The sequence below is a fragment of the Nerophis lumbriciformis genome, linkage group LG21 (genome assembly GCF_033978685.3).
Source record: "Nerophis lumbriciformis linkage group LG21, RoL_Nlum_v2.1, whole genome shotgun sequence".
Taxonomy (NCBI): domain Eukaryota; kingdom Metazoa; phylum Chordata; class Actinopteri; order Syngnathiformes; family Syngnathidae; genus Nerophis; species Nerophis lumbriciformis.
In genome coordinates this window covers 40,553,792-40,579,077 of record NC_084568.2, presented here as the reverse complement: position 1 = coordinate 40,579,077, position 25,286 = coordinate 40,553,792, and the positions used below count along the sequence as shown (strand labels likewise).

Genomic DNA, 25,286 nt, shown 5'->3' with positions numbered 1-25,286 from the left:
AATGTTTTTTTTTTTTATACAAATATGTTTACACCAGACAATTTAAACGGCTGGGACACATTATTCTTTAAATAGATTATAATTGTTGGATGTTTTATTTCGAAATAAATACAGTATGAATAATAATGTATTTTTTTGATACAAATATGTTTACACCAGACAATTTAAACGGCTGGGACACATTATTCTTTAAATAGATTATAATTGTTGGATGTTTTATTTTGAAATAAATACAGTATGAATAATAATGTATTTTTTTGATACAAATATGTTTACACCAGACAATTTAAACGGCTGGGACACATTATTCTTTAAATAGATTATAATTTTTGGATGTTTTATTTTGAAATAAATACAGTATGAATAATAATGTATTTTTTTGATACAAATATGTTTACACCAGACAATTTAAACGGCTGGGACACATTATTCTTTAAATAGATTATAATTTTTGGATGTTTTATTTTGAAATAAATACAGTATGAATAATAATGTATTTTTTTGATACAAATATGTTTACACCAGACAATTTAAAAGGCTGGGACACATTATTCTTTAAATAGATTATCATTTTTGGATGTTTTATTTTGAAATAAATACAGTATGAATAATAATGTATTTTTTTGATACAAATATGTTTACACCAGACAATTTAAACGGCTGGGACACATTATTCTTTAAATAGATTATAATTTTTGGATGTTTTATTTTGAAATAAATACAGTATGAATAATAATGTATTTTTTTGATACAAATATGTTTACACCAGACAATTTAAACGGCTGGGACACATTATTCTTTAAATAGATTATAATTTTTGGATGTTTTATTTTGAAATAAATACAGTATGAATAATAATGTATTTTTTTTATACAAATATGTTTACACCAGACAATTTAAACGGCTGGGACACATTACTCTTTAAATAGATTATTATATTTGAATGTTTTATTTTGAAATAACCACCCGGAAGTGTTCTCCTTTCAGGCGTGCGCTGCTTGATGCTGCCAAGGGATGTTCGGAGAGAACGGGAAACAGATGCAGGAAAAGATGACCGGTTCGACTTACTCGCGATTTTGGAAAGCGTTCTAACCTGACCTCGACTATTAGGACCTGCCAGTACCCGGAAGTAGGTCTTAAGACCCTGGCCTGCAAACAGCGCGAGACGGCGAGCATCATTACAACATGTCTATTTTATTGGGATTTAGCCAACTTTCTTAATGCCGCTCAGCAGTGTAAGTATATTTGACCTCAATCATTTCAACATGGTGACGTAATGCGGTGAGCTGAGGTTTATTGTGTCCCTGTAAGGACGCGCAGCCGCATCCGTGACGTCACATGGTGATGGGAATGAAGCCACACCCTCAAATAACATGAATGAACCACGTGACCTACTCGTTGATAAACTGGGTTATTATTTATTATGCACGTACAATCAATACATCCATTTTAGTCATTCGTTTGTTTCAAAGGGTCCGTTTAGATTACAATTTAATTACTTCAAACACCCAAATATATTAAACACACTTTTAATCGGGAATATTTGCAGTTTTACACACAGCAAACAATAATGAGGAACTATGAACACTCCCTCCTTCGACAAAACTAGTAGGGACAGCCACTATATTCATTACTGTGCTGCGTTCACTGACACTGACTCTAGCCAGTAAGGTTATATTCATTACCATAGTAGTGTGCTGCGTTCACTGACACTAGCCATTAAGGTTATCTATATTCAATACCATAGCAGTGTGCTGCGTTCACTGACACGAGCCAGTCAGGGCTATCTATTCATTACCATAGCAGTGTGATGCGTTCACTGACACTGACTCCAGCCAGTAAGGTTATATTCATTACCATATGTAGTGTGCTGCGTTCACTGACACTGATTCTAGCCAGTAAGGTTATATTCATTACCATAGTAGTGTGCTGCGTTCACTGACACTGATTCTAGCCAGTAAGGTTATATTCATTACCATAGTAGTGTGCTGCGTTCACTGACACTGACTCTAGCCAGTAAGTTTACATTCATTACCATAGTAGTGTGCTGCGTTCACTGACACTAGCCATTAAGGTTATCTATATTCACATAGCAGTGTGCTGCGTTCACTGACACTATAGCCAGTCAGTGCTATCAATATTCATTACCATAGCAGTGTGCTGCGTTCACTGACACTGAATCTAGCCAGTAAGGTTATATTCATTACCATAGTAGTGTGCTGCGTTCACTGACACTGACTCTAGCCAGTAAGTTTATATTCATTACCATAGTAGTGTGCTGCGTTCACTGACACTAGCCATTAAGGTTATCTATATTCATTACCATAGCAGTGTGCTGCGTTCACTGACACTGACTCCAGCTAGTAAGGTTATATTCATTACCATAGTAGTGTGCTGCGTTCACTGACACTGACTCTAGCCAGTAAGGTTATATTCATTACCATAGTAGTGTGCTGCGTTCACTGACACTAGCCATTAAGGTTATCTATATTCATTACCATAGCAGTGTGCTGCGTTCACTGACACTGACACTATAGCCAGTCAGTGCTATCTATATTCATTACCATAGCAGTGTGCTGCGTTCACTGACACTGACTCTAGCCAGTAAGGTTATATTCATTACCATAGTAGTGTGCTGCGTTCACTGACACTGAATCTAGCCAGTAAGGTTATATTCATTACCATAGTAGTGTGCTGCGTTCACTGACACTAGCCATTAAGGTTATCTATATTCATTACCATAGCAGTGTGCTGCGTTCACTGACACTGACACTATAGCCAGTCAGTGCTATCTATATTCATTACCATAGTAGTGTGCTGCGTTCACTGACACTGACTCTAGCCAGGAAGGTTATATTCATTACCATAGTAGTGTGCTGCGTTCACTGACACTAGCCATTAAGGTTATCTATATTCATTACCATAGCAGTGTGCTGCGTTCACTGACACTGACACTATAGCCAGTCAGTGCTATCTATATTCATTACCATAGCAGTGTGCTGCGTTCACTGACACTGACTCTAGCCAGTAAGGTTATATTCATTACCATAGTAGTGTGCTGCGTTCACTGACACTGACTCTAGCCAGGAAGTTTATATTCATTACCATAGTAGTGTGCTGCGTTCACTGACACTAGCCATTAAGGTTATCTATATTCATTACCATAGCAGTGTGCTGCGTTCACTGACACTGACTCTAGCCAGTAAGGTTATATTCATTACCATAGTAGTGTGCCGCGTTCACTGACACTGACTCTAGCCAGTAAGGTTATATTCATTACCAAAGTAGTGTGCTGCGTTCACTGACACTAGCCATTAAGGTTATCTATATTCATTACCATAGCAGTGTGCTGCGTTCACGGACACTAGCCAGTCAGTGCTATCTATATTCATTACCATAGCAGTGTGCTGCGTTCACTGACACGAGCCAGTCAGGGCTATCTATTCATTACCATAGCAGTGTGATGCGTTCACTGACACTGACTCCAGCCAGTAAGGTTATATTCATTACCATAGTAGTGTGCTGCGTTCACTGACACTGACTCTCGCCAGTAAGGTTATATTCATTACCAAAGTAGTGTGCTGCGTTCACTGACACTAGCCATTAAGGTTATCTATATTCATTACCATAGCAGTGTGCTGCGTTCACTGACACTGACACTATAGCCAGTCAGTGCTATCTATATTCATTACCATAGCAGTGTGCTGCGTTCACTGACACTGACTCTAGCCAGTAAGGTTATATTCATTACCATAGCAGTGTGCTGCGTTCACTGACACTGACTCTAGCCAGTAAGGTTATATTCATTACCATAGCAGTGTGCTGCGTTCACTGACACTGACTCTAGCCAGTAAGGTTATATTCATTACCATAGTAGTGTGCTGCGTTCACTGACACTGACTCTAGCCAGTAAGGTTATATTCATTACCAAAGTAGTGTGCTGCGTTCACTGACACTAGCCATTAAGGTTATCTATATTCATTACCATAGCAGTGTGCTGCGTTCACTGACACTGACTCCAGCCAGTAAGGTTATATTCATTACCATATGTAGTGTGCTGCGTTCACTGACACTGACTCTAGCCAGTAAGGTTATATTCATTACCATAGTAGTGTGCTGCGTTCACTGACACTAGCCATTAAGGTTATCTATATCCAATACCATAGCAGTGTGCTGCGTTCACTGACACGAGCCAGTCAGGGCTATCTATTCATTACCATAGCAGTGTGATGCGTTCACTGACACTGACTCCAGCCAGTAAGGTTATATTCATTACCATATGTAGTGTGCTGCGTTCACTGACACTGAATCTAGCCAGTAAGGTTATATTCATTACCATAGTAGTGTGCTGCGTTCACTGACACTGACTCTAGCCAGTAAGTTTATATTCATTACCATAGTAGTGTGCTGCGTTCACTGACACGAGCCATTAAGGTTATCTATATTCATTACCATAGCAGTGTGCTGCGTTCACTGACACTGACACTATAGCCAGTCAGTGCTATCTATATTCATTACCATAGCAGTGTGCTGCGTTCACTGACACTGACTCTAGCCAGAAAGGTTATATTCATTACCATAGTAGTGTGCTGCGTTCACTGACACTAGCCATTAAGGTTATCTATATTCAATACCATAGCAGTGTGCTGCGTTCACTGACACGAGCCAGTCAGGGCTATCTATTCATTACCATAGCAGTGTGATGCGTTCACTGACACTGACTCCAGCCAGTAAGGTTATATTCATTACCATAGTAGTGTGCTGCGTTCACTGACACTAGCCATTAAGGTTATCTATATTCATTACCATAGCAGTGTGCTGCGTTCACTGACACTGACACTATAGCCAGTCAATGCTATCTATATTCATTACCATAGCAGTGTGCTGCGTTCACTGACACTGACTCTAGCCAGTAAGGTTATATTCATTACCATAGTAAAGTGCTGCGTTCACTGACACTGACTCTAGCCAGTAAGGTTATATTCATTACCAAAGTAGTGTGCTGCGTTCACTGACACTGACTCTAGCCAGTAAGTTTATATTCATTACCATAGTAGTGTGCTGCGTTCACTGACACTAGCCATTAAGGTTATCTATATTCACATAGCAGTGTGCTGCGTTCACTGACACTATAGCCAGTCAGTGCTATCAATATTCATTACCATAGCAGTGTGCTGCGTTCACTGACACTGACTCTAGCCAGTAAGGTTATATTCATTACCATAGTGGTGTGCTGCGTTCACTGACACTGACTCTAGCCAGTAAGTTTATATTCATTACCATAGTAGTGTGCTGCGTTCACTGACACTGACTCTAGCCAGTAAGTTTATATTCATTACCATAGTAGTGTGCTGCGTTCACTGACACTAGCCAGTAAGTTTATATTCATTACCATAGTAGTGTGCTGCGTTCACTGACACTAGCCATTAAGGTTATCTATATTCATTACCATAGCAGTGTGCTGCGTTCACTGACACTGACACTATAGCCAGTCAGTGCTATCTATATTCATTACCATAGCAGTGTGCTGCGTTCACTGACACGGACACTGACACTATAGCCAGTCAGTGCTATCTATATTCATTACCATAGCAGTGTGCTGCGTTCACTGACACTGACTCTAGCCAGTAAGGTTATATTCATTACCATAGCAGTGTGCTGCGTTCACTGACACTGACTCTAGCCAGAAAGGTTATATTCATTACCATAGTAGTGTGCTGCGTTCACTGACACTAGCCATTAAGGTTATCTATATTCAATACCATAGCAGTGTGCTGCGTTCACTGACACGAGCCAGTCAGGGCTATCTATTCATTACCATAGCAGTGTGATGCGTTCACTGACACTGACTCCAGCCAGTAAGGTTATATTCATTACCATAGTAGTGTGCTGCGTTCACTGACACTAGCCATTAAGGTTATCTATATTCATTACCATAGCAGTGTGCTGCGTTCACTGACACTGACACTATAGCCAGTCAGTGCTATCTATATTCATTACCATAGCAGTGTGCTGCGTTCACTGACACTGACTCTAGCCAGTAAGGTTATATTCATTACCATAGTAGTGTGCTGCGTTCACTGACACTAGCCATTAAGGTTATCTATATTCACATAGCAGTGTGCTGCGTTCACTGACACTGACACTAGCCAGTAAGGTTATATTCATTACCATAGTAGTGTGCTGCGTTCACTGACACTGACTCTAGCCAGTAAGGTTATATTCATTACCATAGTAGTGTGCTGCGTTCACTGACACTGACTCTAGCCAGTAAGTTTATATTCATTACCATAGTAGTGTGCTGCGTTCACTGACACTGACTCTAGCCAGTAAGGTTATATTCATTACCATAGTAGTGTGCTGCGTTCACTGACACTGACTCTAGCCAGTAAGGTTATATTCATTACCAAAGTAGTGTGCTGCGTTCACTGACACTGACTCTAGCCAGTAAGTTTATATTCATTACCATAGTAGTGTGCTGCGTTCACTGACACTAGCCATTAAGGTTATCTATATTCACATAGCAGTGTGCTGCGTTCACTGACACTGACACTAGCCAGTAAGGTTATATTCATTACCATAGTAGTGTGCTGCGTTCACTGACACTGACTCTAGCCAGTAAGGTTATATTCATTACCATAGTAGTGTGCTGCGTTCACTGACACTGACTCTAGCCAGTAAGTTTATATTCATTACCATAGTAGTGTGCTGCGTTCACTGACACTAGCCATTAAGGTTATCTATATCCAATACCATAGCAGTGTGCTGCGTTCACTGACACGAGCCAGTCAGGGCTATCTATTCATTACCATAGCAGTGTGATGCGTTCACTGACACTTGACTCCAGCCAGTAAGGTTATATTCATTACCATATGTAGTGTGCTGCGTTCACTGACACTGAATCTAGCCAGTAAGGTTATATTCATTACCATAGTAGTGTGCTGCGTTCACTGACACTGACTCTAGCCAGTAAGTTTATATTCATTACCATAGTAGTGTGCTGCGTTCACTGACACGAGCCATTAAGGTTATCTATATTCATTACCATCGCAGTGTGCTGCGTTCACTGACACTGACACTATAGCCAGTCAGTGCTATCTATATTCATTACCATAGCAGTGTGCTGCGTTCACTGACACTGACTCTAGCCAGAAAGGTTATATTCATTACCATAGTAGTGTGCTGCGTTCACTGACACTAGCCATTAAGGTTATCTATATTCACATAGCAGTGTGCTGCGTTCACTGACACTATAGCCAGTCAGTGCTATCAATATTCATTACCATAGCAGTGTGCTGCGTTCACTGACACTGACTCTAGCCAGTAAGGTTATATTCATTACCATAGCAGTGTGCTGCGTTCACTGACACTGACTCTAGCCAGTAAGGTTATATTCATTACCATAGCAGTGTGCTGCGTTCACTGACACTGACTCTAGCCAGTAAGGTTATATTCATTACCAAAGTAGTGTGCTGCGTTCACTGACACTGACTCTAGCCAGTAAGTTTATATTCATTATCATAGTAGTGTGCTGCGTTCACTGACACTAGCCATTAAGGTTATCTATATTCATTACCATAGCAGTGTGCTGCGTTCACCGACACTGACACTATAGCCAGTCAGTGCTATCTATATTCATTACCATAGTAGTGTGCTGCGTTCACTGACACTGACTCTAGCCAGTAAGGTTATATTCATTACCATAGTAGCGTGCTGCGTTCACTGACACTGAATCTAGCCAGTAAGTTTATATTCATTACCATAGTAGTGTGCTGCGTTCACTGACACTAGCCATTAAGGTTATCTATATTCATTACCATAGCAGTGTGCTGCGTTCACTGACACTGACACTATAGCCAGTCAGTGCTATCTATATTCATTACCATAGCAGTGTGCTGCGTTCACTGACACTGACTCTAGCCAGTAAGTTTATATTCATTACCATAGCAGTGTGCTGCGTTCACTGACACTGACACTATAGCCAGTCAGTGCTATCTATATTCATTACCATAGTAGTGTGCTGCGTTCACGGACACTGACACTAGCCAGTAAGGTTATATTCATTACCATAGTAGTGTGCTGCGTTCACTGACACTGACTCTAGCCAGTAAGGTTATCTATATTCATTACCATAGCAGTGTGCTGCGTTCACTGACACTGACTCTAGCCATTAAGGTTATCTATATTCATTACCATAGTAGTGTGCTGCGTTCACGGACACTGACACTAGCCAGTAAGGTTATATTCATTACCATAGTAGTGTGCTGCGTTCACTGACACTGACTCTAGCCAGTAAGGTTATATTCATTACCATAGTAGTGTGCTGCGTTCACTGACACTAGCCATTAAGGTTATCTATATTCATTACCATAGCAGTGTGCTGCGTTCACTGACACTATAGCCAGTCAGTGCTATCTATATTCATTACCATAGTAGTGTGCTGCGTTCACTGACACTGAATCTAGCCAGTAAGGTTATATTCATTACCATAGTAGTGTGCTGCGTTCACTGACACTGACTCTAGCCAGTAAGTTTATATTCATTACCATAGTAGTGTGCTGCGTTCACTGACACTAGCCATTAAGGTTATCTATATTCATTACCATAGCAGTGTGCTGCGTTCACTGACACTGACTCTAGCGAGTAAGGTTATATTCATTACCAAAGTAGTGTGCTGCGTTCACTGACACTGACACTATAGCCAGTCAGTGCTATCTATATTCATTACCATAGCAGTGTGCTGCGTTCACTGACACTGACTCTAGCCAGTAAGGTTATATTCATTACCATAGTAGTGTGCTGCGTTCACTGACACTGACTCTAGCCAGTAAGTTTATATTCATTACCATAGTAGTGTGCTGCGTTCACTGACACTAGCCATTAAGGTTATCTATATCCAATACCATAGCAGTGTGCTGCGTTCCTTGACACGAGCCAGTCAGGGCTATCTATTCATTACCATAGCAGTGTGATGCGTTCACTGACACTGACTCCAGCCAGTAAGGTTATATTCATTACCATAGTAGTGTGCTGCGTTCACTGACACTGACACTATAGCCAGTCAGTGCTATCTATATTCATTACCATAGCAGTGTGCTGCGTTCACTGACACTGACTCTAGCCAGTAAGGTTATATTCATTACCATAGTAGTGTGCTGCGTTCACTGACACTGACTCTAGCCAGTAAGGTTATATTAATTACCAAAGTAGTGTGCTGCGTTCACTGACACTAGCCATTAAGGTTTTCTATATTCATTACCATAGCAGTGTGCTGCGTTCACGGACACTAGCCAGTCAGTGCTATCTATATTCATTACCATAGCAGTGTGCTGCGTTCACTGACACTGACTCTAGCCAGTAAGGTTATATTCATTACCATAGTAGTGTGCTGCGTTCACTGACACTGACTCTAGCCAGTAAGGTTATATTCATTACCAAAGTAGTGTGCTGCGTTCACTGACACTAGCCATTAAGGTTATCTATATTCATTACCATAGCAGTGTGCTGCGTTCACGGACACTAGCCAGTCAGTGCTATCTATATTCATTACCATAGCAGTGTGCTGCGTTCACGGACACTGACACTAGCCAGTCAGTGCTATCTAATTTCACTACCATAGCAGTGTGCTGCGTTCACTGACACTGACACTAGCCAGTCAGTGCTATCTAAATTCACTACCATAGCAGTGTGCTGCGTTCACTGACACAGACTCTGGTCGGTGTGCTTTATGCTTGCTTATTTTGCAGCTGTACTCAAAAACAAAAAGCACAAACTGGGTCAATTGTAGTAAAACTGAACATTTTCAACCAAAAATGCTAAAATTGTGAGGAGGTTCCATCCACACATATCACAGAAACAAGGCTAATATCCCCCTGGTGGCTTTGAGCAGCAACATCAGTCATGTGATTAGACATTTCAGCGATGATCCGCCATCAATTGTAATACAATATTGTTGTAAAACCAGGGGTCATTAGGGGCCCCAAAGAAGAATTTTATTTGGAGCCACCCCCATCACAAATATTGTCACACTTTTTTAATCAAACTTGAATGTAATTTGACGTATGCTTCGAGCTAAAACACATCTATGGAAAATGAATTGTCCAATCATGTATTTGTTTAGTGCAGAAATAAAAAAAAAAGGTAATAAAACTAGTGCTGTCAAAAAATGTATATTTATTGTCAGATTAATTACGGTTTTGAATTTGGATTAATCACGGTGAATTACATACTTAGATCACTTAAATGAACCTAAAAAAAAAGGACCCCGATATTTTCACACAAATGCAATTTTATGGTCAGAAGGTCATACACAAACATTTTTAAAATGTTTTAATTGATTGCTCATCATTTATTTATTGTTCAAAACCTGATAAAACTATTATGTAAGGTCTTGTCGAGTTTTATTTTGAAGCAAAATGATGTATGCCTAAGCATTTCCCCAGGCCCGGCCCTAACCAATCTGGCGCCCTAGGCAAGATTTTAGGTGGCGCCCCCCCACATCGGCAGTGAAGTGTATATACTCACAAGAACCCGAATAGCTTTGTCTTTGACCTTTTTTTTTTTTTACTTACAACTATACCTAATATATAAAGGGGTGGAAAAGTGACTATTACCTGCAGGGCAAACATTAGCTAACCAGAAGGCAATAACAATGTAAACAAAAAACACCTGCTTAAAAGATCTAATACAAATGTCCCTGAGGAATGTAAGGTGGGAGTACTGTAATTACCTAACGTTACATTATTATTTTCCATAACAATTTAGCCCCCTCCACAATATTAACCCGACGTTAAAACAGAACTAGCTATTTATTGATTAGCAATTGCCGAATCATGTAACATTAGCTTAATGCTAAAAAGCCAGCTACTATCACATTCTGTAACAGACAAATCATTTCATGTAGGTGTAACAGGTACGTTAGCTATTATAGTAGACGTTCTCAATATTTGGGCTAATCAGAAGTCTAGATTACGACTCGGAGAGAGTAGGACAGACAATTAAATGCTGGTGTTATTTAAATATGTACAGTGCAACAAATAGTGGACAGACATTGATAGGAATGGCCATTCAAAACAAAAGAAAAAAACAGCAAGGGTTCAGGTAATTCATAACAGGTAGTATCAAAAGTTCTTAAAAAGGTCATATGAGACTGATCGCAGTCCATATGCGCATTCAGAGTTCATACAGCCACACGGTTTGGGGTTGTGGGTATGGCAGTTTGTAGTGAGAGTCCAGTTTATGGGCAGGGTGCGTATGAGGTAGTGCAAAGGGCCGCAGAGCAATGAGGTGCGAGGCAAGGGGTTCGGCTATAAGCCGCCTACCGGCCCGACCAGAGCAGGTGGAGATCCTTGGGCTCAGGCTCGAGGCCTATCTACAGCTCGCCATCCAAGACTTAGGGACCTGGCCTGCGTAAGCACAGGACCCGAAGTTCAATCAATGTGCGCACATAAACATCAACTCTTTAGTACTTACATGCTGCCGCTAGGCGACATCATACGCAAATACGGTGTTAGCTTTCATTGTTATGCTGATGACAGCCAACTCTACATGCCCCTAAAGCTGACCAACACGCCGGATTGTAGTCAGCTGGAGGCGTGTCTTAATGAAATTAAACAATGGATGTCCGCTAACTTCTTGCAACTCAACGCCAAGAAAACGGAAATGCTGATTATCGGTCCTGCTAAACACCGACATTTATTTAATAATACCACCTTAACATTTGACAACCAAACAATTACACAAGGCGAATCAGTAAAGAATCTGGGTATTATCTTCCACCCAACACTCTCCTTTGAATCACACATTAAGAGTGTTACTAAAACGGCCTTCTTTCATCTCCGTAATATCGCTAAAATTCGTTCTATTTTATCCACTAGCGACGCTGAGATCATTATTCATGCGTTCGTTACGTCTCGTCTCGACTACTGTAACATATTATTATTTTCGGGTCTCCCTATGTCTAGCATTAAAAGATTACAATTGGTACAAAATGCGGCTGCTAGACTTTTGACAAGAACAAGAAAGTTTGATCATATTACGCCTATACTGTATATACCTTATATACATATATACATATATACATACCTATACTGGCTCACCTGCACTGGCTTCCTGTGCACTTAAGATGTGACTTTAAGGTTTTACTACTTACGTATAAAATACTACACGGTCTAGCTCCGTCCTATCTTGTCGATTGCATTGTACCATATGTCCCGGCAAGAAATCTGCGTTCAAAGAACTCCGGCTTATTAGTGATTCCCAGAGCCCAAAAAAAGTCTGCGGGCTATAGAGCGTTTTCTATTGGGGCTCCAGTACTATGGAATGCCCTCCCGGTAACAATTAGAGATGCTACCTCAGTAGAAGCATTTAAGTCCCATCTTAAAACTCATTTGTATACTCTAGCCTTTAAATAGCCCCCCTGTTAGACCAGTTGATCTGCCGTTTCTTTTCTTTTCTCCTCTGCTCCCCTTTTCCTTGAGGGGGGGGGGGGGGGGGCACAGGTCCGGTGGCCATGGATGAAGTGCTGGCTGTCCAGAGTCGGGACCCGGGGTGGACCGCTCGCCTGTGCATCGGCTGGGAACATCTCTGCGCTGCTGACCCGTCTCCGCTCGGGATGGTGTCCTGCTGGCCCCACTATGGACTGGACTCTTACTATTATGTTGGATCCACTATGGACTGGACTCTCACAATATTATGTCAGACCCACTCGACATCCATTGCTTTCGGTCTCCCCTAGAGGGGGGGGGGGGGGGGGGTTACCCACATATGCGGTCCTCTCCAAGGTTTCTCATAGTCATTCACATCGACGTCCCACTGGGGTGAGTTTTTCCTTGCCCTTATGTGGGCTTTGTACCGAGGATGTCGTTGTGGCTTGTGCAGCCCTTTGAGACACTTGTGATTTAGGGCTATATAAATAAAGATTGATTGATTGATTGATTGATTGAACATTAAGTCATCTATCGTTCGACCTTCAATAAATAAGTTACACTTATTACCATCATTATTAGCTATAATACTGCTAACATTAACAATATTTAAACAATCACATGCATGTATGAAATAAACACGACAGTACACAGTGTTGTCACTATGACGGGTGTAACATTAACAATAACAGTGACGTCACTATGACGGGTGTAACATTAACAATAACAGTGACGTCACTATGACGGGGGTAACATTAACAATAACAGTGACGTCACTATGACGGGTGTAACATTAACAATAACAGTGACGTCACTATGACGGGTGTAACATTAACAATAACAGTGACGTCACTATGACGGGGGTAACCGCACACCAGCGGCAGTATTCATTCATTGTCTTTACCATAGCATAAAAAGTGCAAATGGCCTTAAAACGCCACAATACTCAGATACCATATGTAAATACCCAAAATAAAGACTCGACATAAATATAAATTCAATCAGATCAGAAACATTGGAGGCAACGGGATTTAAAACCCGATGCTAACCGCCCATAGGAAATACATAGATACGGCTAGTCGCTACTATTAGCAAACAGATTCACTTACCAACTCGGCTTAATATCTTATCATCGACACACTCTCTCGTCGCAACACGTCCCTGATGTTCGGCACCTATAAGTTTACAATTAGTTGTAAAATGTTGGACGGTTGTTTTTACAATATGCAAGCAAACGACAACTTTAAAACATACCGGCTTCATATGTCCCCAGGTTTAGGCACCGCACCTGGCAGCCATCTCGGAATGCTGGATTTTATAGAGCGTGATTGGCTGCAGCGGGTCACGTGAGCGCGTGTGTTACACTCGCGAGATTAAACGTGAAAACGGCGCAGGTAATATGAAGAGATGCCATGAGAGGAAATATGGCTTATTTCCCACCCGTGTTACATAGGCTAACGTTACCTACCTGCTACCTCTGTCTTTTCTCGTTTCTCCTCCTCTTCTTTTCTCTTTTTTTCTTCCCTGGGCACCTGACAGTTTTGGCCGTTTTGACATCTTGTGTTGATTTTTTTGATGTGGTGACGTCCAAAAAGAGTCATGATACGGGAAGGGAGGGGCCGTACAGGTAAAAGCCAGTAAATTAGAATATTTTGAAAAACTTGATTTATTTCAGTAATTGCATTCAAAAGGTGTAACTTGTACATTATATTTATTCATTGCACACAGACTGATGCATTCAAATGTTTATTTCATTTAATTTTGATGATTTGAAGTGGCAACAAATGAAAATCCAAAATTCCGTGTGTCACAAAATTAGAATATTACTTAAGGCTAATACAAAAAAGGGATTTTTAGAAATGTTGGCCAACTGAAAAGTATGAAAAAGAAAAATATGAGCATGTACAATACTCAATACTTGGTTGGAGCTCCTTTTGCCTCAATTACTGCGTTAATGCGGCGTGGCATGGAGTCGATGAGTTTCTGGCACTGCTCAGGTGTTATGAGAGCCCAGGTTGCTCTGATAGTGGCCTTCAACTCTTCTGCGTTTTTGGGTCTGGCATTCTGCATCTTCCTTTTCACAATACCCCACAGATTTTCTATGGGGCTAAGGTCAGGGGAGTTGGCGGGCCAATTTAGAACAGAAATACCATGGTCCGTAAACCAGGCACGGGTAGATTTTGCGCTGTGTGCAGGCGCCAAGTCCTGTTGGAACTTGAAATCTCCATCTCCATAGAGCAGGTCAGCAGCAGGAAGCATGAAGTGCTCTAAAACTTGCTGGTAGACGGCTGCGTTGACCCTGGATCTCAGGAAACAGAGTGGACCGACACCAGCAGATGACATGGCACCCCAAACCATCACTAATGGTGGAAACTTTACACTAGACTTCAGGCAACGTGGATCCTGTGCCTCTCCTGTCTTCCTCCAGACTCTGGGACCTCGATTTCCAAAGGAAATGCAAAATTTGCATGGTTGGGTGATGGTTTGGGGTGCCATGTCATCTGCTGGTGTCGGTCCACTCTGTTTCCTGAGATCCAGGGTCAACGCAGCCGTCTACCAGCAAGTTTTAGAGCACTTCATGCTTCCTGCTGCTGACCTGCTCTATGGAGATGGAGATTTCAAGTTCCAACAGGACTTGGCGCCTGCACACAGCGCAAAATCTACCCGTGCCTGGTTTACGGACCATGGTATTTCTGTTCTAAATTGGCCCGCCAACTCCCCTGACCTTAGCCCCATAGAAAATCTGTGGGGTATTGTGAAAAGGAAGATGCAGAATGCCAGACCCAAAAACGCAGAAGAGTTGAAGGCCACTATCAGAGCAACCTGGGCTCTCATAACACCTGAGCAGTGCCAGAAACTCATCGACTCCATGCCACGCCGCATTAACGCAGTAATTGAGGCAAAAGGAGCTCCAACCAAGTATTGAGTATTGTACATGCTCATATTTTTCATTTTCATACTTTTCAGTTGGTCAACATTTCTAAAAATCCCTTTTTTGTATTAGCCTTAAGTAATATTCTAATTTTGTGACACACGGAATTTTGGATTTTCATTTGTTGCCACTTCAAATCATCAAAATTAAATGAAATAAACATTTGAATGCATCAGTCTGTGTGCAATGAATAAATATAATGTACAAGTTACACCTTTTGAATGCAATTACTGAAATAAATCAAGTTTTTCAAAATATTCTAATTTACTGGCTTTTACCTGTAATGTTGTAACAAATAATATTTCTATTAAATAGGCTTTACTTTGCATTTGAATTAACGTGGGATTATTTTTTGTATTTAGAAATAATAGTACCAACTTTTTTTTTTTTTTTCTCCAACATTTGTGGCACTGGCGTGGCGCCCCCTGATGGACGGCGCCCTTAGCATTTGCCTATATGGCCTATGCCACGGGCCGGCCCTGCATTTCCCTGATCCCTGACCTTCCAGGTAACAATTTGATGTTAGGGTAAAGGAGGTCAGAATAAATGAAAGTAATAAATAAATTATAAAAAATACATTGCATAATTAACCTGAAACTACACATGATGAATGTGTTCATTTTTTCTCATTAATCTCTTTTTATTTTTGACAGCCCTTAATAAAACATACAAGCAAGTTAAGTTAAGTCTTAAGTTCCTGACATAAAGCGAGCGGGTATGGAAGAAGAATAGCACCAATACTGCGCGCCGCAAGAGACAGTGAGAATATTAAGGGAAATCTGCCGCTACATTCTTATCTGTGGCGGAGCAGGAAGTGGCTGGGAACATTGTATATGAATTCTCAATCAATCACAACTGGACAGTTTTGTCTCTCATCTGGGTAGACTTCATGAGTTCATGATCATAGACTTAGATTGGTCACATCTAGTCTTAGACTTAGATTGGTCACATCTAGTCTTAGACTTAGATTGGTCACATCTAGTCTTAGAATGGTCACATTTAGTCTTAGACTTAGATTGGTCACATCTAGTCTTAGACTGGTCACATTTAGTCTTAGACTTAGATTGGCCACACCTAGTCTTAGACTGGTCACATCTAGTCTTACACTTAGATTGGTCACATATAGTATTGGATTTAGATTGGTCACATCTAGTCTTAGACTTAGATTGGTCACATCTAGTCTTAGACTGGTCACATCTAGTCTTAGACTTAGATTGGTCACATCTAGTCTTAGACTGGTCACATCTAGTCTTAGACTTAGATTGGTCACATCTAGTCTTAGAATGGTCACATTTAGTCTTAGACTTAGACTGGTCACATCTAGTCTTAGACTTAGATTGGTCACATCTAGTCTTAGACTTAGATTGGTCACATCTAGTCTTAGACTGGTCACATCTAGTCTTAGACTTAGATTGGCCACACCTAGTCTTAGACTGGTCACATCTAGTCTTACACTTAGATTGGTCACATATAGTATTGGACTTAGATTGGTCACATCTAGTCTTAGACTTAGATTGGTCACATCTAGTCTTAGACTTAGATTGGTCACATCTAGTCTTAGACTGGTCACATTTAGTCTTAGACTTAGATTGGCCACACCTAGTCTTAGACTGGTCACATCTAGTCTTACACTTAGATTGGTCACATATAGTATTGGACTTAGATTGGTCACATCTAGTCTTAGACTTAGATTGGTCACATCTAGTCTTAGAATGGTCACATTTAGTCTTAGACTTAGATTGGTCACATCTAGTCTTAGACTGGTCACATCTAGTCTTACACTTAGATTGGTCACATATAGTATTGGACTTAGATTGGTCACATCTAGTCTTAGACTTAGATTGGTCACATCTAGTCTTAGAATGGTCACATTTAGTCTTAGACTTAGATTGGTCACATCTAGTCTTAGACTGGTCACATTTAGTCTTAGACTTAGATTGGCCACACCTAGTCTTAGACTGGTCACATCTAGTCTTACACTTAGATTGGTCACATATAGTATTGGATTTAGATTGGTCACATCTAGTCTTAGACTTAGATTGGTCACATCTAGTCTTAGACTGGTCACATCTAGTCTTAGACTTAGATTGGTCACATCTAGTCTTAGAATGGTCACATTTAGTCTTAGACTTAGACTGGTCACATCTAGTCTTAGACTTAGATTGGTCACATCTAGTCTTAGACTTAGATTGGTCACATCTAGTCTTAGACTGGTCACATTTAGTCTTAGACTTAGATTGGCCACACCTAGTCTTAGATTGGTCACATCTAGTCTTAGACTTAGATTGGTCACATCTAGTCTTAGACTTAGATTGGTCACATCTAGTCTTAGACTGGTCACATTTAGTCTTAGACTTAGATTGGCCACACCTAGTCTTAGACTGGTCACATCTAGTCTTACACTTAGATTGGTCACATATAGTATTGGACTTAGATTGGTCACATCTAGTCTTAGACTTAGATTGGTCACATCTTGTCTTAGACTTAGATTGGTCACATCTAGTCTTAGACTTAGATTGGTCACATCTAGTCTTAGACTGGTCACATTTAGTCTTAGACTTAGATTGGCCACACCTAGTCTTAGATTGGTCACATCTAGTCTTAGACTTAGATTGGTCACATGTAGTCTTAGACTTAGATTGGTCACATCTAGTCTTAGAATGGTCACATTTAGTCTTAGACTTAGATTGGTCACATCTAGTCTTAGACTGGTCACATTTAGTCTTAGACTTAGATTGGCCACACCTAGTCTTAGACTGGTCACATCTAGTCTTACACTTAGATTGGTCACATATAGTATTGGATTTAGATTGGTCACATCTAGTCTTAGACTTAGATTGGTCACATCTAGTCTTAGATTGGTCACATCTAGTCTTAGACTTAGATTGGTCACATCTAGTCTTAGACTGGTCACATTTAGTCTTAGACTTAGATTGGCCACACCTAGTCTTAGATTGGTCACATCTAGTCTTAGACTTAGATTGGTCACATCTAGTCTTAGACTTAGATTGGTCACATCTAGTCTTAGACTGGTCACATTTAGTCTTAGACTTAGATTGGCCACACCTAGTCTTAGACTGGTCACATCTAGTCTTACACTTAGATTGGTCACATATAGTATTGGACTTAGATTGGTCACATCTAGTCTTAGACTTAGATTGGTCACATCTTGTCTTAGACTTAGATTGGTCACATCTAGTCTTAGACTTAGATTGGTCACATCTAGTCTTAGACTGGTCACATTTAGTCTTAGACTTAGATTGGCCACACCTAGTCTTAGATTGGTCACATCTAGTCTTAGACTTAGATTGGTCACATCTAGTCTTAGACTTAGATTGGTCACATCTAGTCTTAGACTGGTCACATTTAGTCTTAGACTTAGATTGGCCACACCTAGTCTTAGATTGGCCACACCTAGTCTTACACTTAGATTGGTCACATATAGTATTGGACTTAGATTGGTCACATCTAGTCTTAGACTTAGATTGGTCACATCTTAGACTGGTCACATTTAGTCTTAGACTTAGATTGGCCACACCTAGTCTTAGACTGGTCACATCTAGTCTTACACTTAGATTGGTCACATATAGTGATTCTTTAATCAATGTTGGGTTCTGACGTTGATTCGACCATTGAAATTTGGTCATTTCCTAACCAATATTCTACAACACCAATACAACGTTAAAACAACATACATTTTAAAGATGTTTAATCAAAGTTGGGTTCTGACGTTGTTTCGACCATTGAAATTTGGTCATTTCCCAACCAATATTGTACAACACAAATACAACGTTGAAACAACATGCTTTTTGACAATGTTTTTCCAATGTCAGGTTGTGACGTTGATTTGACCATTGCATTTTGGTCGTTTCCTAACCAACAAGATGGATCCAACCAAAGTTGTCTCAATTTACAAATACAACTATTTTGCAAGCGTTTCAAAGTCAGTTTTAAAGGACATGTGCGTTGTATCAATGTCTTGTGCCTGCTGGGAAGGCACAAGGGTGCATGAAAATCAGAACCACGTTCACATGCTACCAGAGGTGGGTAGAGTAGCCAGAAATTGTACTCAAGTAAGAGTACTGTTACTTTAGACATTTATTACTCAAGTAAAAGTAAGGAGTAGTCACCCAAATATTTACTTGAGTAAAAGTAAAAAGTATGTTGTGAAAAAACTACTAAAGTACTGAGTAACTGATGAGTAACACACACACATATCATATATATACATATATACACACAAACATATATATATATATATATAAACACACAAACACACATATATATATATATACACACACACATATATATATGTATATATACATATATATATATATATATATATATACATATATATATATATATATATATACATACATTGATATATACAGTATATAATTTATATTTATTTATTTTGCCGTTTTTGTTTGCATGTTAAAGGTGTTTTAATGAATATACATGCATGTTTAACACATATAGATTCCTTTCTTTCATGAAGACAAGAATATAAGTTGGTGTATTCCCTGATTGTGATGCCTTGCATTGATTGTAATCAGACAGTAGTGATGATAACGTCCACGTTTTCAAATAGAGGAGAAAAAAAGTTCCTCCTTTCTGTCTAATACCACATGAAAGTGGTTGGTTTTTGGCATCTTATTTGTCCAGCTTCCATATTCGTTTTTATCCACTTTACAAGAAATACATTGGCGGCAAACTCCGTAGCTTGCTAGCTTGTTTGCGCTGGCTTTCGGAGACTCTTATTTTGAAAGCGCAGGCGCGATGGAGCGGCACTTTTATTGTGAAGACAGGAACTGTGCAGTCAGTCTTTAGGCTTTTGACGGGATGTACGGTTGAAATGGAAAAGGGTCTTTTTTCCTTCACAATTTTGATTGATTGGAACTTTTATTAGTAGATTGCACAGTACAGTACATATTCCGTACAAATGACCACTAAATGGTAACACCCCAATAAGTTTTTCAACTTGTTTAAGTCAGGTCATGTGATCCCTGGCTCTGTTTGATTGGTCCAACGTCACCAGTGACTGCATCTGATTGGTGGAACGGAGTGAACGTCACCAGTGACTGTATTTGTTGAAACGCAGGCACTATGAAGGTCTGTCTGACAGACCAAAACAAACAAAGTGTGCATTAACAGATCGATAAAAATTAGTAGCGAGTAGCGAGCTGAATGTAGATAAAAGTAGCGGAGTAAAAGTAGCGTTTCTTCTCTATAAATATACTCAAGTAAAAGTAAAAGTATGTTGCATTAAAACTACTCTTAGAAGTACAATTTATCCCAAAAAATACTCAAGTAGATGTAACGGAGTAAATGTAGCGCGTTACTACCCACCTCTGCATGCTACCAAATGCAGAGCGCTAATGCAGTTTTGACAGATTTAAGCTGGCGGTTGGCAGCGCTCAAAGCCGCCGAGTCAGCAGCACTCAAGTTAAAGACAAGAAGTGCATTAAACCGTCTGGACTTCCGCTCACTTCCCTCTCTTTCTGTCAGAGGTCCATGGAAGCCGCTTCCCTTCTCCGTTGACTGCCGAGCCAAGCTGGCCTCCCCGGCGGCCCCGGCGGCCCCGTCCCTTCCCCCGCACCCCGACCCAGATCCAGGTCCCGACCACGCTGGCGAGGAGCACTATGTAGGGGAGGGCGAGTCCAGCCAGCTCGATGCACACCGGGTGCCCTCGGACTACAAGGATGCCGAGACCATCACGGGTAAAGATGATAAATGCAACACGTGACCAATATTTGGTCTGCTTAGGCTAGGGGTGTCCAAACTTCTTGACTTGGGGGCCGCATTGGGCTAAAAAAATTTGGCAGAAGCCCTGAAATATATATTGTCTCTACATAAATGTGTACATATTATATTAATATAATGGATCATTCATTAATAGAGTATGTGAAAGTTTAACTCCTACCTTGTTTACTTCCATGACGACCTCCTTAAATATTTATATCCATCCATCCATCCATCTTCTTCCGCTTATCCGAGGTCGGGTCGCGGGGGCAGCAGCCTAAGCAGGGAAGCCCAGACTTCCTTCTCCCCAGCCACTTCGTTCAGCTCTTCCTGTGGGACCCCGAAGCGTTCCCAGGCCAGCCTGCAGACATAGTCTTCCCAACGTGTCCTGGGTCTTCCTCGCGGCCTCCTACCGGTCGGACGTGCCCTAAACACCTCCCTAGGGAGGCGTTCGGGTGGCATCCTGACCAGATGCCCGAACCACCTCATCTGGCTCCTCTCGATGTGGAGGAGCAGCGGCTTTACTTTGAGCTCCCCCCGGATGGCAGAGCTTCTCACCCTATCTCTAAGGGAGAGCCCCGCCACCCGGCGGAGGAATCTCATTTCGGCCGCTTGTACCCGTGATCTTGTCCTTTCGGTCATAACCCAAAGCTCATGACCATAGGTGAGGATGGGAACGTAGATCGACCGGTAAATTGAGAGCTTTGCCTTCCGGCTCAGCTCCTTCTTCACCACAACGGACCGATACAGCGTCCGCATTACTGAAGACGCCGCACCGATCCGCCTGTCGATCTCACGATTCACTCTTCCCTCACTCGTGAACAAGACTCCGAGGTACTTGAACTCCTCCACTTGGGGCAAGATCTCCTCCCTAACCCGGAGATGGCACTCCACCCTTTTCCGGGCGAGAACCATGGACTCGGACTTGGAGGTGCTGATTCTCATCCCAGTCGCTTCACACTCAGCTGCGAACCGATCCAGTGAGAGCTGAAGATCCTGGCCAGATGAAGCCATCAGGACCACATCATCTGCAAAAAGCAGAGACCTAATCCTGCAGCCACCAAACCAGATCCCCTCAACGCCTTGACTGCGCCTAGAAATTCTGTCCATAAAGGTTATGAACAGAATGGGTGACAAAGGGCAGCCTTGGCGGAGACCAACCCTCACTGGAAACGTGTCCGACTTACTACCGGCAATGCGGACCAAGCTCTGGCACTGATCATACAGGGAGCGGACTGCCACAATCAGACAGTCCGATACCCCATACTCTCTGAGCACTCCCCACAGGACTTCCCGAGGGACACGGTCGAATGCCTTCTCCAAGTCCACAAAACGCATGTAGACTGGTTGGGCAAACTCCCATGCACCCTTAAGGACCCTGCGGAGAGTATAGAGCTGGTCCACAGTTCCACGACCAGGACGAAAACCACACTGTTCCTCCTGAATCCGAGGTTCGACTATCCGGCGTAGCCTCCTCTCCAGTACACCTGAATAGACCTTACCGGGAAGGCTGAGGAGTGTGATCCCACGATAGTTAGAACACACCCTCCGGTTCCCCTTCTTAAAGAGAGGAACCACCACCCCGGTCTGCCAATCCAGTGGTACCGCCCCCGATGTCCACGCGATGCTGCAGAGTCTTGTCAACCAAGACAGCCCCACAGCATCCAGAGCCTTAAGGAACTCCGGGCGGATCTCATCTACCCCCGGGGCCTTGCCACCGAGGAGCTTTTTAACTACCTCAGCAACCTCAGCCCCAGAAATAGGAGAGCCCACCACAGACTCCCCAGGCACTGCTTCCTCATAGGAAGACGTGTTGGTGGGATTGAAGAGGTCTTCGAAGTATTCCCTCCACCGATCCACAACATCCGTTTATAATCAATCAGAAATATCAAGCAGCTAAAATGCAGCAAACATGAAGTTAAAGTACCAATGATTGTCACACACACACTAGGTGTGGTGAAATTTGTCCTCTGCATTTGACCCATCCCCTTGATCACCCCCTGGGAAGCGAGGGGAGCAGTGGGCAGCAGCGGTGCCGCGCCCGGGAATCATTTTTGGTGATTTAACCCCCAATTCCAACCTTTGATGCTGAGTGCCAAGCAGGGAGGCAATGGGTCCCATTTTTTATAGTCTTTGGTACACAACCTACCGACCTCAGGGCGGACACTGAATAAGTGTTTCCCATCATGCTTTGTAATGGATTTAAATGTGTGTAATGTTGATGTTTTTATGCTGCATGGACAATGTGTGTTGACATTTTGTGTTGGTTGCATTTTTCTTTGCACCAAGAGTAGAGAAGGTTGTACAAGTAAATGCTGCGCATTGTTCTTTTCAGAGTGAAAATAACTTGATACATCCACATTGTCCACTAGTTGGCGACAAAGTAGCTGCACCAATAATAGGAAACTTTTCAAATGAATGCAATCTCGCTGCGGGCAATATTCCTAATTACACTCGTGACGTCTCACGGGCCAAATTGAAGACGTCAGTTTGGACCCCGCTGGCCTAGAAAATATAAAAATCACTTATTCTTCTTCTATTCTTCCTATGAGGAAGCAGTGCCTGGGGAATCTGTGGTGGGCTCTTCTATTTCTGGGGCTGAGGTTGCTGAGGTAGTTAAAAAGCTCCTCGGTGGCAAGGCCCCGGGGCTGGATGAGATCCGCCCGGAGTTCCTTAAGGCTCTGGATGCTGTGGGGCTGTCTTGGTTGACAAGACTCTGCAGCATCGCGTGGACATCGGGGGCGGTACCTCTGGATTGGCAGACCGGGGTGGTGGTTCCTCTCTTTAAGAAGGGGAACCGGAGGGTATGGTCTAACTATCGTGGGATCACGCTCCTCAGCCTTCCCGGTAAGGTCTATTCAGGTGTACTGGAGAGGAGGCTACGCCGGATAGTCGAACCTCGGATTCAGGAGGAACAGTGTGGTTTTCGTCCTGGTCGTGGAACTGTGGACCAGCTCTATACTCTCGGCAGGGTCCTTGAGGGTGCATGGGAGTTTGCCCAACCAGTCTACATGTGCTTTGTGGACTTGGAGAAGGCATTCGACCATGTCCCTCGGGAAGTCCTGTGGGGAGTGCTTAGAGAGTATGGGGTATCGGACTGTCTGATTTTGGCGGTCCGCTCCCTGTATGATCAGTGTCAGAGCTTGGTCTGCATTGCCGGCAGTAAGTCGGACACGTTTCCAGTGAGGGTTGGACTCCGCCAAGGCTGCCCTTTGTCACCGATTCTGTTCATAACTTTTATGGACAGAATTTCTAGGCGCAGTCAAGGCGTTGAGGGGATCTGGTTTGGTGGCTGCAGGATTAGGTCTCTGCTTTTTGCAGATGATGTGGTCCTGATGGCTTCATCTGGCCAGGATCTTCAGCTCTCGCTGGATCGGTTTGCAGCCGAGTGTGAAGCGACTGGGATGAGAATCAGCACCTCCAAGTCCGAGTCCATGGTTCTCGCCCGGAAAAGGGTGGAATGCCATCTTCGGGTTGGGGATGAGACCCTGCCCCAAGTGGAGGAGTTCAAGTACCTCGGAGTCTTGTTCACGAGTGGGGGAAGAGTGGGAGTGAGATCAACAGGCGGATCGGTGCGGCATCTTCAGTAATGCGGACGCTGTATCGATCCGTTGTGGTGAAGAAGGAGCTGAGCCGGAAGGCAAAGCTCTCAATTTACCGGTCGATCTACGTTCCCATCCTCACCTATGGTCATGAGCTTTGGGTCATGACCGAAAGGACAAGATCACGGGTACAAGCGGCCGAAATGAGTTTCCTCCGCCGGGTGGCGGGTCTCTCCCTTAGAGATAGGGTGAGAGGCTCTGTCATCCGGGGGGAGCTCAAAGTAAAGCCGCTGCTCCTCCACATCGAGAGGAGCCAGATGAGGTGGTTCGGGCATCTGGTCAGGATGCCACCCGAACGCCTCCCTAGGAAGGTGTTTCGGGCACGTCCGACCGGTAGGAGGCCACGGGGAAGACCCAGGACACGCTGGGAAGACTATCTCTCCCGGCTGGCCTGGGAACGCCTCGGGATCCCCCGGGAGGAGCTGGACGAAGTGGCTGGGGAGAGGGAAGTCTGGGCTTCCCTGCTTAGGCTGCTGCCCCCGCGACCCGACCTCGGATAAGCGGAAGAAGATGGATGGATGGATGGATGGACTTATTCTTCTGTTGTTTGCATCCTTGACATAGTTTATGGGCATGGATCCAATA

At 42.6% G+C, this 25,286-nt stretch overlaps 1 protein-coding gene and 1 long non-coding RNA gene across 2 annotated transcripts in view; one reads left to right on the top strand and one right to left on the bottom strand.

Annotated features, from left to right (window-relative positions):
• Positions 1-25,286, bottom strand: part of LOC140679686 (uncharacterized) — a 97,050-nt gene that overhangs the window by 7,391 nt on the left and 64,373 nt on the right. The gene's annotated exons all lie outside the window — the stretch shown is intronic.
• The window catches only part of LOC133621440 (trafficking kinesin-binding protein 1-like), a 69,933-nt gene continuing 65,518 nt past the window's right edge, over positions 20,872-25,286 (top strand). Inside the window, exon 1 of the mRNA XM_072915607.1 lies at positions 20,872-21,077. The gene's annotated coding sequence lies outside the window, so the exon portion shown is untranslated. The remainder of the gene's footprint in view (positions 21,078-25,286) is intronic.